The sequence below is a fragment of the Petaurus breviceps genome, unplaced genomic scaffold, assembly GCF_028583685.1.
Source record: "Petaurus breviceps papuanus isolate PSGF00001 unplaced genomic scaffold, PetGlider_PUasm1.0 76, whole genome shotgun sequence".
NCBI lineage: Eukaryota > Metazoa > Chordata > Mammalia > Diprotodontia > Petauridae > Petaurus > Petaurus breviceps.
In genome coordinates this window covers 23,617,108-23,628,079 of record NW_027186473.1, presented here as the reverse complement: position 1 = coordinate 23,628,079, position 10,972 = coordinate 23,617,108, and the positions used below count along the sequence as shown (strand labels likewise).

General features: G+C 33.6%; 1 pseudogene; it reads right to left on the bottom strand.

Annotated features, from left to right (window-relative positions):
• Positions 1-264: 264 nt before the first annotated feature.
• LOC138174914 (zinc finger and BTB domain-containing protein 12-like) lies at positions 265-921 on the bottom strand (annotated as a pseudogene).
• Between the last annotated feature and the right edge of the window lie 10,051 nt (positions 922-10,972).

The following is a 10,972-nucleotide window of genomic DNA, read 5'->3' as shown; positions in this document are numbered from 1 at the left end:
TTGGATATCAACCCAAACTCTCAGAAACTGTCCTACATTAGGACAGAGCTATTGCAATTAGGGTTTCATCTCCTAGCCCAAGAGTAATTACTCCAGGAAACAGCAACTGAACCTCCCCCAGAGTGTTCTGCTATCATTGGGGGCCATTGATAATTTCTCTGACCTCTTGATGAAGAGGCCTCTACCCTTCCCTTGTCCAAGACTCCCTTCAAGACTAAGGTTGCCCTCTAAGGCCAAGTCTCCCACCAAAGCTCCCCACTCCATTCATTTAGGAGGTTTAAGTCTCTGTGCCACCTCCAGTATTGATTCTACCTTGACAATTCATCATTTTCTTCCTTCTCCTCCACCTTGATCTCAAGGCTTTCATCTAGGGGGATTTCTAGCTTCATTGGTTGGGGAAGAAGAGTTGGAGAAAGTGTTGATTAGGGTTACAGGGCTGCCTTTAGAGTTTGAGTAGGTGGGAAGAGAAACTTAGTGGAGCTGAGATCAGTCCATCCAATCCCTTTACTCACTTCATGTTCTTTCAGTCCAATTTTGGGCTCAAGGAAATAAGTCAGGGTATTTGCATTTCTCTACCACATGTACCATTTGGAGATAGGAGGCAGAAGATAATGAGTTGACTATGTTGTACACAGAAAACTCCAGAGTCTTGACACAGCAGGAGAGGATGATATCAGTCAAAATTCTGAGACTTTGCTTTAGTTAAACCTGTCACTCTGAAGTAACATTGAAGAGAAACTGATCATGAAGTAATGGGGAATAGGCCACCATGATTGTGCTATGGTCCCAGAACTTGAAGATGTCAACTACAATGGTGATGTCACAGAAGTGCTCCTTTATCCTGACCTGGTTCATGTTTAGCAGGGTAGCAGCCTCCTTCCCTAGGAACTGGAATCTCAAGATATCCAAGGCAGATGTCATGATTCTGGGAGTGCAGGGCAGAGTTCTCTGGCCTGATTCCATGTACAGTTCTGCTTTTTTTTTTTAAACCTACCTGTTTGCCTTTTTAAATCCAGTTATAGGTAATTGATTCTTCCAAGTACACTATTTAATCTGCTCCAAAAAAACCTGGTAAAATTTGGAAAAGCAAGGCAAATTTTATATGAATTTAGTTCATTTATGACAGGTACAGTGGTAGGTGATACAGATGCAGAAACTAAAACAAAAGTCTTGAGAAGGTCCATTCCAATTGCCTGTAATTTCCTTTTTAAGACCTCTTCATCTGTGGGAATCCTAAAACAAGAGGGAAGCAATTTTTTTTACAAGATATTCTCAGTACATGTACCATATAACATAAACTCCTTGATGACAAGAACTGTTTGTTTTTATCCTGGTATTCCTAATGCTTATCACATTTCATTGTGCATGGGAGAACAATGTCTATTGAACTGATTTGAATTCTTTCAAAGGAAAGGAAAAATGAGGTCCAAAGTATCAAATAATCCTTTTTAACTGGATTTCATTTTAAAAGACATGACAATTCTTAAATCATGTGTGTTGGAGGGGTAGAGAATGTATGAATATGACCAATAAGGGAGATAAAAATACTGCCTTTTTTTCTTTTCTTTAAGATTTTACTTTCAAATCACAGAAGCCCAGTATCCAAAAAAGATTAAGAGATCAAATTAGAAGGAAAAAAAAATTCATGAACTTCTCTCCTAGTTTAATGTAATGGTTTCAAGTGTGTAAAGGCTGAAAAAAGGTAAAACTAAAAATCTTCATTGAATAATACATAAAGATAGAAAAAATTGCAAAGGAAAGACTATATTGACACAATTGGGACGAAAAGTGATCAAGCATGCCATTATGGAAGAGAATAAATTGGGCTTTGTCTTTTTTAATCTGACTCCCAAAGACAGGGTCCTATACCCCAGCACTGAATATCCAGTATAAACATGTTTCAAAAGATCTGAATTTTATAAAACCTTTTCTAAGTTTTAGAGATTCTTTGTTAACTCTTCAGGATTGAGGAGTGCAGAGATCTGAATCTTAATTTGGTAATCAATTATTATCTGTTTTTGCCAAACTGATGTTTAATAGCCACTGCCATTAGAAAAAAAGACTTTACAAAACAGTAATATGGCCTTTTGCCATTTCTAATATTTCCAGTAATGGTACTCATCAGGATTTCTTGTGGGAAGTCTTTGATGGAAACAGTTAAATGAATATTAAAGAAACTAAAGAATATCATCGATATTAAATGAGATGCAATAGAGTTGGAGGTTTTTTCTTTTTTTCATTTTATTTATAATAGAAAAAACTTGCATGAGCTGCCAATCCTTGGTGCTCTCAAAACAAGGAAGAAAAATGTTAAATGTAGCCTGAGCTTTCAAAACCAACAGACACTCAATATGTGATGATGACTGAATATATTCACTGTACTTAGAGCCTATATAAATATAAGTGCCTACAAAAATTTGAATTAGAGAAGACTTCTGTGAATTTGCCTAAGTAGAGAACATCTATTTTGATTTTTCTTGCTTTCATTTAAGACAAGTGGCAGATAATTTCACAGCTGTCAGTTAATGCACATAATGAATGTCTTATAAAAGGAAGAAAGCATAAAGTTCTATTCACATTCTTCAACTATGTAAAATAAATTTAAAAGGATGTCAAGAATTTCTGTAAAATGGTAAATGCAAAGAAATTCAGAGTTAAGAGCACAGTAGCTGGGGTAAAGGGCTAAAATCCTTCCCTATGCCTCTGCATTTACATAAATCAGTAAGAGACTATGTATAGCACTAAGGGCATACTGTTTTGCTTTAGACATTTGAATCCATTTTGATGGGTTGCACTCATATCTCTGATTCTTTGATATAGGAACCAACTTTTATTCATTGTCCTTCATCTCTTTGTATTTTCAATTTCATGTTAAATTTTAACATTTTTATTATACTTTTAGAATTATACTAAACAAGGAAGTCCCGTCTTCCCCCCACCCAATACCACAGCCAGGGAAAAGAGTAGGAATCTATTTTATCAGAAAAAATAACTGCAGCAGGATATACATGCTGGTTGTAATTAGAAGAACTTTGGAAAGCCAAATTATGGCCATATTACAAAAGTAAATGAATTTAAAACCAAATTATTCCTTGAATATAAAAGGTGAAAAAAAATCATTCCAGTCTATATGTCCATTGATTTAGTCCCACTATTTATTTTACAGTTGATGACATTGAGTCCACAAAGAAATAAGGTAACTTGACCAAGGTCACATAGATATCATGGCAGTTTGAGACATGAAACCATGTCCTCTGACTTTAAACCTGTTCTTTTTTATTCGCTATGTAGCACACTATTCCATGATAACATGCTTTAAAAAGGGTGCGAGGGAACAATTGGTATTGCTGTTATATGCTTAAAAGTGACTTGGTTTATTTTATTTTCAATATATTCACATCAAACGTTGTTATTAGTTACCATATTGTAAAATATAAAATGCCATATTCAACTTTGAACTGAAAAATGTGATTGTGAAACACATGGGTATATATGCCTTTTCTTTTTAGCATTCCCACATACTATTACCTAAAATGACTTCACAGCCTTTGGAACTGATGGAACTTTCCTGAGGTTATGGTTTAGCCTGATGGGGGTAATGAGAATCTTTTTCAAGATAGTACCTGATTGTTATACCAAGCAAAGGCAACTTCCAAGGTTCAAAATACCAGCATAGCTGCTATCCATTTTATTTAGTGACAAATTAAGAACAGAGAAAATCAAAATCCAGCATAATTCAAAATACAGCATTCACCAAGGGTAATTCAATAATTTCCAAGTACTGGGTAGTACATTCATTCAATCAATCACAATGTCCCTCTTTCAAGCACTAATCCACCCCTGGAAAGTTCATTAATTTAGTCAATTACAAAGTCCCTCTTCTCAAATGGAGTTTAGCTTCCAATCATAAACAAATTACGTTCATTTGGTCAGTCACAGAGCACAAAAAAGTCAAAAGTTTCTGACCCCTGGATCACAACTGAATTACAATTATCATCAATTAATGCCAAGCACCTTCTCAAAAGGGGCACTAGAGAGTACAAAGGCCATCTACCCCTAAGTTACAACAAGGTCAAGATATCATCACAGTATTTATTACCCAAAGAGAGGTCATTTCTTCATGTTGACCCAAGGTGTTATCAGGAATCTCTGTTCCTGTGGAGGCAAAGCTTAACAAAGCCACAAGATTCATTGCCAGAGTCCTCATTAATTCATTCTCTGTCTCCAGAATAGTCCTAGTGATGAGTTATGGGCTCTGGGAGCCCCCTTGAGCTCTCCTTGAGTCCTGGAGCTACAGGCTTTGGGAACATCCCTTGGACTCTGATTATAATAGTCTCATTTGATGAGGCATTTGCATGAGGCAATAAGCCTTACATTGTGGCTGGGCCCAGATCTCTAGCCTAGTTGCTAACTGCTAACTACTAACTCTAGCCTAGTTACTAGCCTAGCTCTCCATTGTTCATCTACTTCCCACCCAAACTGGCCTAGCCCACCATTCTCTGTAGTCTCCAGGTGGCCTTCCACCCTTAATCACTCATTGACCTCATTAATTCCTCTTTAAGACCCTCCCCAAACTCCTCCCCTAGACAACCCCTAGATTCAAGTTCTTTTTTAAAGAATGGTTTGTCTGATAGCATATTGTAATAAAAATATTTCTAAAACCAATTAGTCATAGTTATTATAGTTAAAGGTGACATGACTTTGTCTATCATTACCAAAAAGAGAGAGTAATATAAGTAGAAATTATGTCTCATTTCCTCATAAAGGAACATCTATATAATAGGGCTAATGGACTGACCATACAATAGCAGATTTATTGAATTCAATCTCAAATTCAGTCACCAGTGTCAGACAGTAATATTTATTTATATTTTATTTCAAAATTGGTGATTTTAAATTTTTATTTTTTGACTAGTTAGGGTAGTTGATAGAAGGTAGACTTTAGGGTAGTAGAATTGAACTTAGAAATATATATATTTGCCTATTTACAAAGGATCTATACTTTTGCAAGCAAGGGGATAAATTCCAAAGTTTAACTCCCTCCAAATGCAAATTTCAATTAAACCAATTCAGATGGAAATTCCTCCATGACAAATAAGTCATCACAAGTTGTTTGACACGTGTAGTAGAATTGTTCATGATTTCATAAGTAATAAACATTAGATGTAGTATTGGAACTGAGGTGTTTCTAAATTAAATTCAAATCCCTGTTCATTATACCACATCACCTCTACTAGGTTAGGGTTCAAAGTATTTTGCATATACATCAGCATGACAATACATAAGCTTTTAAAACCTAGAAGAATTTTAAAAGATATACATTGACCCATCCATACTTTGACCCTTGTCCCAGGGAACCATCTAAGTGTTCTATGTTTCCAGAGCTATTGAGAATATTCAAAACACTTTTGTCTTCCTTTGGTTCTCCTAGAAAAGGCACTGTGTTCAGCCTAAAGAAGACCCTGGCATGCTGGGGATTTTTCTAGAGGAATCATGGGACAATGGAAAGATAAACGGAATTGGACTCAGAAGTGATCCTTTCCTCCCAAAATCATCCTTTCTCTGACACATTATTTGCATGACTCTAATTGGTACATTAGTGAAATATATTAAACTTCTCTTTCCTTATTTCTAAAAGGAAGACAATGTTGTTAACACAGCACAAAATTTATGATTTAATAAGATCATATTGGTTAATTCAAATTGGTTAATATGATTATTCTTACATCTCAAATAGATTTTCCATATGTACCAATTTTTATATTACCATGTTCAAATAGATGTTACTTAGTACTAATGGCATTGACAGTAGGCTAGGACCTTGTCTACAGGATATACATACAGTATATATATATATATATCCTTTTTAGTACCAAATCTAGTCAATTTAGAGAGGAGAGGAAGGGGGTGATTTACACAATAAGAGTTGACTCAATGAATTGAGGAGATTTGAATTGATAGGTCAATATAATTTTAAAAATTTGATTAAGTGTCTTGCCTTGACATGCATGACATTTTACATACATGAATACTTTATGTGTATTATCACATTTAATCCTTATGACTGTAATGTAACGTAAGCATTGCTATTTTCATTTTACAGATAAGGAAGCACAGTCCTAGAGTTGCTTAAAATGACATAGATAGTAAGTTGTATTGTGCAACTGTCAATTGACACTGGTCTTAAAATTCCAAGTTAATTCTTTTATTTTCCTTCTAACTCATGCCCTATATAGGCACACTAAAAAGAAAAAAATGCAAATGTTTATTAGTAGGAAAAATGTGTAATGAATTGCACAGTTTCCAATAGACTGCCTCCAATGAGTATTTAAACAATATATAAATATAATAAGAAAAACAACAAATAAATAAATTATTTGAAATTTCTCTTGATTTCTGTTACCTACTTTTCTTTATGTCCATCCTATTTAAAAAAAAACAGTGGCTGATTGATTAGTGTATTTTATGGTAAAAACAAAAGGTTCTGTCATATTTCCTTTAATTTTATTCTTGAATTGTAATCAAAATAACATTGTCCTATTACGATCAATTATATTTTATTTACTCTCTTTTTTTAAAGTGTGAATTAATAATGCAAATTATTGCAAAGACACTAAAGAAAATGAGCAAAAGGTTACTAATAGAATGAATAAATGGAATGCAGCAAAAGAAAATTATAGTTTTATATATATATATATATATATATATATATATATATATATATATATATATATATAAAACAGGAGTTCTGAAAATCGACTAGCATAATTTCAACTAAAATTTTCAGAGGTGGAAGAAAACAAATTATTATAAAATTACGAGACAAATATAAAGAGCATCTCCTAAGATTTCTTCAAAGCCAAGGTTAGTGATCATGAAGCCATAATGCAGGTAAGTAGTATGATATTTACAGGTTTTATAATGGAGACAGGATGAAATCAAAAGTCTCACTACCATAGTTTACACAATCATGCAATTTTCCCACCCCTATTCAGAATTATCTGACACAGGGGATAGGGTATATATTGATGGAATCTATAGATACTGTAGAAATAGATTGAATAGAATTAAGAGAGAAGAACCTAAAGTTTAATTCACTCAAATATATCATAGTTAAGCCCTAGAATTCAACAATAAACAGATATTTTAAGAACTCATATGAAGTGCCTTCTTATAGCAAGAAAAATGTAGACTTAATGATGTAAAATTATTCTTAATCCATGAAAAAATTGTTTTATGTTTCTACACTTTTCTCTACATCCTGATGTCATTGACCAAAAGTCAATATACATACCAAAAATATTCACAAGAGCTTTATTTACTATGGAAAATGTGGCTATTAATTATAAAATGTCTGAGAACATTGTAGTAAATTAATGTAATGCCAATTTATTGAATTTTAAGTCAGATTGTATATGGAGAATTCATAAAACATGGAAGACATATTGAACCACTTACTAGAGAGTAAGAATAACAAAACCAAACAAAATTTACACAGTGAGTACTGTGCTAAAATTGACAATGACTATGATGATTAATAAAATATAACATGTGAATGATGTAATAAAATAAAGATGATAAAACCAATAAAATTATTTAAAAAAGAAGTTACAAGGCTATAATAAGACAACAATAAAAAGGCAATAACATTTACATAGCACTTGATGTTTAGTGTTATTACCAGATAACTGATAGTAACAGGAAGACTCCTCTTCCTCAGTTCAAATCTGGCCTCAGAAATGTAGTAGCTCTGTGATCCTGGGCAAGTCACTTCACCCTGTTTACCTCAGTTTCTTCATCTATAAAATGATCTGCAAACAGAAATAGTAAACTGTTTCAGTATCTTTGCCAAGAAAACCATCAATTGGGTAATGAAGAGTTGGACATGAATGGAAAGCAACTAAACAACAACAAATTATTACCAGTATTTCATAAAGAATAATCATCACCATTCTCCTTACCTGAGGAATAAAACAACCAACCTAAAATGAATACAATAATGTTATACAATTACGGCATGCATGATCGGTTTTATTTGTTAAATATATAACAATGCAGAGATGATTTTTCCCTTTTTTTTTTTAACACTTTACAGCACTATATGGTTCCACAATGCTACCACCATCCTTCCCCCCAAATAAACTTATATTAAATGTCTTTCCCTTGAGGAAGAATCCTTGGTTTAAAATGAAAGCATTCAGTATTATTTTATATTCATCTGGCAAAAATTAGCCATGGTGATTAAAAAGTGGTTGCTTCCAAGTTTACTATAGTAGTAGTCATGTAACTAATGAATTTGATGTTTTTAAAGAAGCATAGCATATACAATTTGGGGGTAATTGGCCTGCATCTATGTGCATGAAACAGTCTGCTTGAATTCTTTTAATAAACTTAGTTGAATTCAGTAAACAACAGTGCATTTTTAATCAATGTGATTGAAAAATAATGAATGATTGATTAAAAGAATAGTTATTGGAAAATTCTGTGGATTTAACCAAGGTAAAAAGGTTGAAAATAGGATGTTTTATGAATGAAATAGGAAGAGCATCAATACCAAGAAATGGAGTTATGATTTAACAATCTTATTTGTTGCCCTCTTGTATTCTTTGTTTATTCCTTCCAAAAATCTTTAAAAATACAGTGCAGTGATAATTGTATAGGTAAGAGTGGGCTGGAGCCAGTTCTTTTCTGTTTACAAAAGTCTTTTGTTAAATATTTAGTGTGAAATTTTATACCCCAGAAATTGGCAAATATTACAAATCAGGATTTGATTTATTGTTTTGTTGATTTCTATACTCAAGAACTTTGTGAAGAAAATGTTAATCCAGAATAAAATTAAAATTATCATGTGTACATACTCTTAATTTTAGAGAGTCAGTTGTTAAAACATTGACCAGAACATACCCAGATATAAGAGAACTAAGCTTCAATTTTGCCTCTAGTGAGACCAATGGTAAGTCTATTCATTTCTCTCACCATTACTTTATCAGACGAAATATGAGACTAAAAAGATTTGTGCTACCTAGCTCCCATTCACTCAAATCTTCCTTCTTCAGCATTCAATCAATAAGCATTTTAACAAGTTCCTACTATGTGATATGTTAGGCAACTAGATAGCTTAGTTAATAGAGCACTGGACCTCGAGTCAAGAGACCTAAGTTCCAATCTGACCTTAGACACTTAATGGCTGTGTGACCTTGGGCAAGTCAGTTAACCTCTGTTTTCCTTAACCCACAGGAGAAGGTAATGGCATACCATTCCACTACCTTTGACAAAAAACCTCAATGGACAGTATAGTCCATGGGATCACTGAGAGACATATATGACTGAATGACTTAAAAACAATAACAAAATATACTAAGTGCTGGGGATGCAAAGACAAAAGTTAATACTCCCTGCCCTTAAGATGCATCTTTTTTCTCTTGAGACAATTTGTACATATATTGTCATTTACAATCTATATAGAAAGCAGACATAAGCTACTTTGGACATTAGGAGGGGGATTTAGAAAGAATTTATATAAAAGGTGGCATGTCAGTTGAGTCTCAAAGATAATAAAAAATTCTAAGATATGAAGTTAAGGAGGTAAAGGAATTACTGATACTCAGAATAAGAAGAACAATTAATAGAAAAAGGAGATAGAGTTCTTTTGATTACAAACAGAATAAAGGCCATTTTAACAGAAATGTAGAGTGCATAGAAGCAATAAAATGGAGCTAGACTTACAAGGTAGCAGGGTGGTTATAAATAGTCTATAATTGTAAACAGAAAAGTTGAAAAAGGACAGGAATTGAAAATTTTTGATTATGAGAATGATATAGGCAGACATGCACTAAGGGAAAATCATTTTGACCAATCAGTCCTCTGTGAAGAGAATACTTTAGAGGTAGGAAGGGACTTTTGAGGAGAAACAATTGGAATAACCTAGGCTAAGGGTTCCCAATTTTTGTCAAAATCTCCAACATCCTCCTGTCTCATATTTATAATTTCAGTATTATTTTTGATTCCTGTCTCCTCCCTACATGTCAAACCAGCAACCAAATATTATTACATTGTCTACAATATATCTTGCTTATGATCTCTTTTTCCTATATACATAGCTATCCCCTGTATCAGCAATGCCATATTCACAATGCCTATAGAGATTACAAATATGCTGATATAATTATCCATCACAAAATACATCAGGTTTGCCATTTGGGGAAATAAACTAGAAAATTTATTAAGATACCAAAAGACTGAGTCCCAAAACCAGAAAGTGAAAGCCATCAGAGTAGTTATGACGTTGGCACAGGTAGATAAAGTAGAAAGCACCCACATTCTCAAGCCTTTAAAACAGAACAGGCTACCTCAGGCAAAGGTCCTCCTCTCCCCACTCACAGCAACCACCCAGCGTACGGGAAGCGCGCTCCCAGCAGCTCCAGCCCCGGGCAGTGCTCAGCAGGAGTCCTAACTAAAAAAAAAAAGAAAAAAGGGCAACTGCAACCGCAACCGCTGCCAACCGCAGGACCGTTAGCTCGGCTTTCACTTTTTCTCGCTTTCCGCTTTCTCTTGCTCTGCTATGTCAGCACATCCATGGGGCATGGAAGATCTTTAAATCCCATAACCCTTACATCCCCTAAATTAAAATTTTGGAACATGGTATAATTTATTTTCAAAACAACTAATACGTCAAAAAAAACAAGATGCAAAAACATTCAAACAGATAAAAATTAAGTAGAAACAATAAATCAATTACACATGGATTACAAAGCTGCATTTGAAAAGAAGAATAAAGAAAGCAGTTTCATATTGTTATATAGATAATTTTGGAGAAAAAGAAGAAATAATTTTATTCCCTCCAAAATTTCTTCTTTTTAACAGGAAGATTAAGACTTATTAGGGTGAAAAATTTCATAATTTGGTCAATTGGTTTAGTTTAACAATTTCTTTCTTTCTTTCTTTCTTTCTTTCTTTCTTTCTTTCTTTCTTT